The sequence below is a fragment of the Sinocyclocheilus rhinocerous genome, unplaced genomic scaffold, assembly GCF_001515625.1.
Source record: "Sinocyclocheilus rhinocerous isolate Xijiao unplaced genomic scaffold, SAMN03320098_v1.1 scaffold2163, whole genome shotgun sequence".
Taxonomy (NCBI): Eukaryota; Metazoa; Chordata; class Actinopteri; order Cypriniformes; family Cyprinidae; genus Sinocyclocheilus; species Sinocyclocheilus rhinocerous.
Genome location: NW_015650327.1, coordinates 12,264 through 21,708, shown reverse-complemented (window position 1 = coordinate 21,708; position 9,445 = coordinate 12,264). Strand labels below are relative to the sequence as shown.

General features: G+C 38.8%; 1 long non-coding RNA gene across 1 annotated transcript in view; it reads right to left on the bottom strand.

Annotated features, from left to right (window-relative positions):
- Positions 1-3,783, bottom strand: part of LOC107711718 (uncharacterized) — a 37,345-nt gene extending 33,562 nt beyond the window's left edge. The window contains exon 1 of the long non-coding RNA XR_001636727.1: positions 3,718-3,783. This is a non-coding gene — a long non-coding RNA (uncharacterized LOC107711718). The remainder of the gene's footprint in view (positions 1-3,717) is intronic.
- Between the last annotated feature and the right edge of the window lie 5,662 nt (positions 3,784-9,445).

Genomic DNA, 9,445 nt, shown 5'->3' with positions numbered 1-9,445 from the left:
TCGTGCCTAGAGTTTGGGCTGGCTGACTCCCAGGTAATCCTGAGGCCCCGGCCCGGCTATGTGCCCAAGGTTCCTACCTTCAGGGATCAGGTAGTGAACCTGCAAGCGCTGCCCCCGGAGGAGGCAGACCCAGCCCTAGCTTTGCTTTGTCCCGTCCGAGCCTTGAGATGGTACGTAGACCGGACACAAAGCTTTAGGACCTCAGACCAGCTATTTGTCTGTTATGGAGTCCGGCAGAAGGTGAAGGCCGTCTCTAAGCAGAGGATTGCCCACTGGGTAGTGGATGCCATCACCCTGGCTTATCAGGCACAGGGTGTGCCCTGCCCGCTCAGGTTGCGAGCTCACTCTACTAGAAGTGTTGCATCCTCCTGGGCGCTAGCTCGTGGCACCTCACTGACAGATATTTGTAGAGCTGCGGGCTGGGCGACCCCCAACACGTTCGCTAGATTCTATAGCCTTCGTGTGGAGCCGGTATCCTCCTGTGTTCTCACCTCAAACGAGTAAAGGCACTGAGAGGCCCCGGTTTAGTGTCGGCTTGCTAAAACTGCTCCAGAGTGTCCGTACTGTAGACCCTGTTGAGCTCCTCCATCCCCTCGGAAGCCAGACGTGGCGGAACGTCCAGCGCCAGGCCCTCACTCAGCAGAACGTCCGGCGCCAGGCCCTCAATGGATGAATCTGTGAGAACCGGTAGAGGGCTGGGTTCCATATGTAGAGGCTTAAGTGGTTCCCATATGTGTAAAGTCCACGGTATAGCCTTGAGCCCGTGTTTCCCCGGCAGACTTCTGCCATTTCCAAGAGGGTTATAATCACCTCTAATCTTCCATATGCACCTAAACGGTTGTTCATATGTGTAAGGGCTTCCGAAACCTCCTTCGGGAAGGATGGGGCTTCCGCAACGTTCCTGTTCCAACTGGTACAGATACGTTTTCCCAGTGTTATCAAATATCACTGAGTGGGTAGTGCTACGACAACAGTGACTGGTTTTCTTGTTGTGAGCCCCGGCTCGCACAGGACACTGGAAGGGGCAGCATCCATGGCGCTTTGGTAGGGATCCCAATTTGTCGGTCACCGACGTGACGTCGAGAGTGACCGACTGAAAGGGAACGTCTCAGTTACGTATGTAACCCTCGTTCCATGAAGGAGGGAACGGAGACGTCACGTCCCGTCTCCACGGCTGCTGTGGCTCCTCAGTGAAAACCTGGTATGCGTTGCACCGACTGCCTTTTTATGCTCATCGCATGCCAATGTGCATTGGCTCATTTAGTTTACACTCTAAGTGGACCTCTCTAAGCGAGATCCCAATTCGTCGGTCACCGACGTGACGTCTCCGTTCCCTCCTTCAGGGAACGTGGGTTACATACGTAACCAACACTTTTTCCCAGCTTGTTTTGCCTTGGACTCTTCAAGGAGAGTAAATGCTAAAATTAAGTGTTATATTGTTTGTTTTGCACAAGAATAATATACAGCGTTTATTGTTCTGTTATGTTAAGATTATAAAAAGTTTCCTCAAATGGTTACCAAAACTCAAACCTTTTTTGGTTGTACATTGAATTGTTGCTACACTACTCTGGATTTAGACTCTTAAATTTAGAATAAAATAGGAGAGAAACAAATAATAATAGATATTACTGAAACACACTTACTAATGCATTTTTTGTCACATAGAAATGTGCTTGACAATAAAGCATTGATTTTGAGCTAGAAAGCAGGAAATGTATAATTTCCTCACCCTCACAAACCTGCATGACAAAATATATTTTGAAGAATGTTAACAAACCATTTTCTACTGTATGGACAAACATTTCTTGAATTTCTCAAATTATCTTCTTTTATGTTCAACAGAAGCAAGAAATTCATACAGGTTTGGAATGACATGATGTTGAGGAAATTGTGACATTTTTCATTTTTGGGTGAACTATCCCTTTAAGAACTTTAATATTTATAAATAGTAAATGCCTAATTTATATAAGACACTAATATTTATTTTTAAACAAGCTCTTACTGAATTAACATTTTACTTTAATTAAAGTTAATTAGAACTAAACATCTAAATACAAATAAATTATTGCTTAGAATTCAGAGTTAAACTGACTAGTATTAGTAAGATTGTGGTCACAAGAATAAAACCATGGTCCTCATTACCATGGTTATATGGTTTTTAAAATAAATAATATTAATAAACTATGAAATTTGTAATAATAAAAAAAACTAAACATGTAGAAACTACAACAACAAAAAGTAAAGTATTCCCCAATATTTTATACAAGTAATAACAGCAATATTTATATGAATACATTTCTGCCAAAAAAATATCTATTTGGTTATTTGCAATTCTGACGCAGCTGAGGAAAGCTAAAGGTGTTAGCTCTCAAGCTAACAGCAGTAGCTTACTATGTAAACATACTGAAATAGAAGATTCAGCACAGGAGAGATATTTTCTTAAATGCTGTTGTACTATGACTAACATGTCAACATCATTACAAATTGTTTTACCCCAGAGAAGTCATTAGCAAAACATTAACTCATTAAGTTTGTTCTGTGTGTCACAGGGATGAGGGTGATCCACCTAGACTCACTTTACTTTTCCTGTTAAAATGACCATCTTGTTTATTAAAAGAGCTCTTTGAGATGGCTCATTGTTTTTCTTGGCCAACGTTTAGCTAAACCAGCCAATCCACTGTTTAGCCACAAACACAAGACATGACAACAAACCAGACACAGGAACTAAATAAAAGGTTTCCACATTATTCACCTTCCCACATGCAGTTTGCATGCCAAGATCCACTCACCAGCTGGTTTTCAGCTCTCGTGGAGTGGAAAAAAAACAAAGTATGAGCAATAGGAAAGGTGACGCTTAGATTAGCAAACACCCACAAATAGCTAGATTTTTACATTTTCAGAAAAAAAGTTGTGAGTGGTTCTTGCCAGTGCAAAACTTTACTAGTGTGCCACATTATTAGTGTAATTGCTACTCTGTATGGGGGGAAATCTATCCATAAAAATTGAGCTAAATGTACTGTATTAATATCAAATAATTTTCTGTATTTATTTATTTTTATTTTTTACAGGTGTTTTAACTGTATTTTGAATGTTGCACTTCATTGTGTTTTAAGGCTAACAGAAATGTCCATAAAATTGCTGGATAATGTTCTGGTAGAAAATTACCAGTACATTTTCCCCCTTCTTTAACCCTTATTTTATTTAATTTAATTGTAGTCTGTTTTTAAATTTATCCATTTTACTTTGGCCGGTTTTTCAATTTATCTATTTTACTTTGGCCGGTTTTTCAATTTATCTACAGGCCATACATACTGTACATTTTATACTAATGGGTTGGGATCAACTGTTAAATTTCTTGGAATAAGCAGTTGAAATAGTTTGTTTAGCTTTTGAAACAACACTCATGTCTATGATAACATCCTAAACTGTAAAATGACCATAAAATGTCCATTTAAACAGCTTTAGTTCAAATAATACTATTTACTATTGAAAGGTGCTATAGAAATAAAAATTACTTACTTACTTACTTTATTTGTATTATTTAATAAAAACTCCTCAGATTTGCATGAATTATGCAAACAGCCTATTTCAATGTCAAAACAGCAAATTTTACCAAAAGGGAACAAGTTTCCAGGTATGAAAGGTAGATCAGGGAAAATGTCATGAAGAAGAGGTGGGAATGTGGTCAGAAATGACACAATCCAGACTCAAACTCACCTCACTTGCAACAGCCGCTCATCTTGACACGTGTTGGAAAACACGCACTAACCAGCAGGCCATAGCTCCAGCACAGCTGCCTTTAATCACTGATGAAACATTTGTGTAGTTCAGAGCTTCCTGTGAGAGGATGTCATGACTACATCTGGGCTGCTTAACGAGGAGACTAATTAATTGGAACTCGGTAAAGATGGTCTAATTTGCAATCACTTTCAGTACCAGGAACAAACAAGATCAATAGGCCTGGGATCTCATGAGACAAATATCCATATTCAAAACGTAATAATCACTTTAATCTAACTTGCGCCAACAGTTGTACACGGAAGCAGCTCCAGGAGGAGACGTATGAGGTCAGCGTTGCGCATGTGCCGGTGAGTCTCGTGAAAACCAACGTTTGTTAACAGGAGCAAAGGAAGCAAAGTTTCCTTACTTTAGCAAAGGAAAACCAGTCTCCTCTTGGCTTATATCGAAATTCTCTGACATTCTTCTTTACAAATCCTCGTTTTGTACTTCTAATTAGCGACCGTTGTTTTGTTTTGATCTCTCCCCTGTGCTTCTGCGTTCGTCACTTCTGAGCAGCGCATGCACAAAGCTGACGTCCTACGTCATCCGCCCGGAACTGCTTCCGTTTACAACAGTGAGCGCAAGCTAACTGTTTTTAAAGTGATTATTACGTTTTAAATATGGATATTTTTCTCACAGAAATGCATCGATTAGCTATAGGAGGACTTTGTTCACCCCCCAGAGCCGTGTGAGACACTTTTTTTCAATGTCAAAACAGCAAATTTTACCAAAAGGGAACAAGTTTCCAGGTATGAAAGGTAGATCAGGGAAAATGTCATGAAGAAGAGGTGGGAATGTGGTCAGAAATGACACAATCCAGACTCAAACTCACCTCACTTGCAACAGCCGCTCATCTTGACACGTGTTGGAAAACACGCACTAACCAGCAGGCCATAGCTCCAGCACAGCTGCCTTTAATCACTGATGAAACATTTGTGTAGTTCAGAGCTTCCTGTGAGAGGATGTCATGACTACATCTGGGCTGCTTAACGAGGAGACTAATTAATTGGAACTCGGTAAAGATGGTCTAATTTGCAATCACTTTCAGTACCAGGAACAAACAAGATCAATAGGCCTGGGATCTCATGAGACATTGACTACGTTTACATGGACATCAGTAATCTAATTATTTACTTTATTCTAAATAAGCCAATATTATTATTAAGGTGTTTACATGAGTTGCTTTTAGAATATTCCTTTCATGTTCCCGTTTTACATGTTATAGTACATAGTTCGATAAATGGCACACGTCATTACATCCCACGTGACACCATCTGACGTCCCCTCCGGAATTTCACGTATAAACATGTAGTTCGTCTTCATGATGATGCCATGTACAGTTTTGGGTGTTTAATTTTTAATTTTATGGATGCGTGCTTTTTATTTCACTAATTTTGGACTGAAGCAATGCAACACCCGCTGACTGGCATTAAACAGCTTGAAAGATCAAAGACAATTTTTTATATAACTCCGACTGGATTCGTCTGAAAGAAGAAAGTCATATACACCTAGGATGCATTGAGGGTTAGTAATTTATGGGCTAATTTTCATTTTTGGGTTAACTATCCCTTTAAGAATCTACCATGTAAACAGAGATTTTTGATTACCTTAATCCGGCTAAAGTCATAATCGAAGTAAACACTAATCGAATTAATTTAGTCGCATTACTGAAGTGCAGTATAGACATGTAAACACCTTAATCACATTATTACTGTTGTGTAGGACTTTTTGCCGCATTTTGCGACAGGATACACACACGGCAGTGGCCAACCTTTTGACGGCAATCAAAAGAATAGCTTCAACAACGCCGTCGTCTGTTTGCATGTATAGCATGATAAATAATTAACTGCACTTGAAGCTTTCAGTAAATTCAAAATGAAACACCCACATCTGTATATGGCATCTTAATGAAGACGAATTATATGTTTATAAATGAAATTCCGGAGGGGACGTCGGATGGCGTCGCGTGGTGACGTAATGATCCGTGGATCCGTAGTTTCTATACATATAATTTTGAACCCTACCAAAGAGCACCTTCTGGGACTATTAAACGGAGGTCCTTTCAGCAAGTAGCGCTCCAAGATGTTTTCTTTGAGTCGTTAATGTGAGGACATTGGGTTATACCTCTATTTGGAGTGGCTCCGCGGACACCTTTCCTGCGTTTTGCTGAGACAAATCTTTGAATAAACTGGTGGATTATTTGAGGACACTGTACAACAATGGAACGTAAGAAAACTTTATCTTTTTCTCATGAGAAAGGCCAAAATATCATAGTGGGAGGGACTTTGTTGAGCACAGCTAATACATCTGAGGAGGTTAATGAAGACTTAACGGGTACTTTTATGGAATTGAAAAAACTTCTCCAAAAAGATGTGAAGCTTGAACTGAATGCAATTACCCTTTCTGATTACTGGAGACATGGTCTCATTCCACGGGGATTACGTATTAGAAAATTTCCTGCCCATAGCATGGACAATAAGGAATTTACAGAGAAATGGGAGGCTATCCTTAACAAATGTTCACTAGACTTAATGATACTATTGATTGAGGAATCCAAAAAAGATAGACTAAAGGTTCAACAGGAGATAAATAAAATTAGAAACCAACTTGAAAATAATGCAGTGACTGAAGAAAAATACAATTTGGAAGTCCAATTACAGGATGAACTGCTTAAATTTACTGAAAATGTAAAGAAACAGAAGGTGGACAAATTTAAGAGAGATTAAAAGGATTATAAGGATGGAAGGGTTTACACCTGGAAAAGACCAACATGTAATAAGCAGAGAGGATTGTCCGAAAAGAGAACACAGCGCACCGAACATTTCGTCTCCTTTAACTTGACCAGTAGTGATGATGATTACTTTTCTGATAGTAGAGCTGATTCCAGCAGTTTTTTACAGTCACAGCCCAAACCAATAATGAACCATTCAAGAGCAAGAGAAAGACAAGGAGAGGGAGAAAGAAGACCGTTAAACAATCAACGGCGTCCGAGTACACGCAGTTTTACCAAAAGGACACTGTAGTGAATTTGTCAAGTTTTCCATTAACAGATGATGCTGTACAAGTTTTATCAAAAGGCCTCTCATTTGCTCAGACGCATCAAACAACAGAATTTAAAACCAAAATTGACTTATTTCGTTTCCATCGCAATTTGCAGTTGAGAGCATGGTATGGACGAACAACTCAAATACCGACTAACATGTCAGGAGAGAACCAAGAATCTTCAAGAAATCCCTCTAAGTTTAAACCAAAATCTTACTTTCTGCCTCCAATCCAGAATGCAACCATTAATACCTTTGTCAAAAAGGTCAATTATGATGTAGAATTACTTTTTAAGAAGGATATTAAACCATCGAAAAAGAATCTAACAAAAAAAAAGAGCAAGATGCATTGATCTCCTTATTAACAAATAAAGATTTGGTCATTAAGCCAGTGGATAAAGGTGGAGCTGTAGTAATATGGAGTAGAGACTTGTATATAGAAGAGGCCTATCGACAACTTAAGAATGAGGACTTTTATCAACATCTACGGAATGATCCAACAGAAATTATGAAAAAAGAATTGCTATCTTTATTAACTGATGCAAGAGAAAAGAGCTGGATTACGGACAATAAATTTAAATTTCTCTATGTTAAAAATCCACGCATTGCATGTTTTTATATGTTGCCAAAAATTCACAAAAATTTGAACAAACCTCCTGGACGTCCTATCATTTCGAATAATGGGAGTCTCTTGGAACCATGTTCACAATACATTGATTATTTTATTAAGCCTTTGGTACCCACCCTTCCAGCCTTTATTCAGGACACAACAGATGCAATAAAAAAAAATCAAGGATATAGGTTCTGTTGATCCTGCCTCTTTGTTGGTATTTATGGATGTGGAGGCTTTATATACTAACATCAACCATGATGAGGGCCTTCGAGCCTTAAGATATTACTTAACATCTGGATTGATGGATGAGAGTCCTCCAGCAGAATTTATCCTGACACTAACGGAATGGACTTTGAAACATAACGTGTTTGTGTTTGAAGATAACTTTTTCCAACAGGTTAAAGGTACGGCTATGGGCGCATGTTTTGCACCAAATTATGCCAATCTTTTTTTGGGACAGTGGGAGGAGGAGTATGTGTTTAATGCTACCACTAATCCTTTTTTTACGAAAATAAAATGGTGGACCAGATATATTGATGACATCTGCATGATTTTTGAAGGAGATGAAACCGAATTACAAAATTTTCATGCATTTTTGAATTCCATAAATACATGCATTAAGTTGAGCCTTGAATACAGTCAGGATAAAATAAATTTTTTAGACATTTCTATTTATAAAGATCAAGATGGATGTCTACATACTTCACTTTTCAGAAAGAATACAGACCGTAACACCATTTTGCACGCAAAGAGCTTTCATCCAAAACATCTGACAGAAAGCATTCCACTGGGTCAATTCCAAAGATTAAGACGGATATGTGATCAAGACTCTGATTTTAATCGTCTGGCTATGGATATGAAATATCGTTTTAAACAGAGAGGCTATCAGAAAAGAGTGGTCGATCAGGCTTTGAATAAAGTGTCACCACTACAACAGGATGACCTACTCAACAAGAAAAGCAAGAAGAACAGCTCCACACGACCGTATTTTGTTATGGAATTCAGTACTGTCTCACATGACATCATGCGTATAATAAATAGGAACTGGGGGATTATTCAAAGTGATCCAAGTCTACGCGAGATTTTTCAGGAGCCTCCAATTGTGAGCTACAGAAAGGCTCCTACAATTAAAGACAGAGTTGTGAGAAGTCACTTGCCTTCTATGAAACAGACAACATGGTTGGACAGAGGAATACGAGGCATGTTTAAGAGTGGACATTGCAATCATTGTGTAAAGGTACGGCTATGGGAGCATGTTTTGCACCAAATTATGCCAATTTTTTTTTGGGACAGGGGGAGGAGGAGTATGTGTTTAATGCTACGACTAAACATTTTTTTTACAAAAAATTTTCATACATTTTTGAATTCCATAAATACATGCATTAAGTTGAGCCTTGAATACAGTCAGGATAAAATAAATTTTTTAGACATTTCTATTTATAAAGATCAAGATGGATGTCTACATACTTTACTTTTCAGAAAGAATACAGACCGTAACACCATTTTGCACGCAAAGAGCTTTCATCCAAAACATCTGACAGAAAGCATTCCACTGGGTCAATTCCAAAGATTAAGACGGATATGTGATCAAGACTCTGATTTTAATCGTCTGGCTATGGATATGAAATATCGTTTTAAACAGAGAGGCTATCAGAAAAGAGTGGTCGATCAGGCTTTGAATAAAGTGTCACCACTACAACAGGATGACCTACTCAACAAGAAAAGCAAGAAGAACAGCTCCACACGACCGTATTTTGTTATGGAATTCAGTACTGTCTCACATGACATCATGCGTATAATAAAAAGGAACTGGGGGATTATCCAAAGTGATCTAAGTCTACTCGAGATTTTTCAGGAGCCTCCAATTGTGAGCTATAGAAAGGCTCCTACAATTAAAGACAGAGTTGTGAGAAGTCACTTGCCTGCTATGAAACGGACAACATGGTTGGACAGAGGAATACGAGGCATGTTTAAGTGTGGACATTGCAATCATTGCGAGAATGTAATTCAA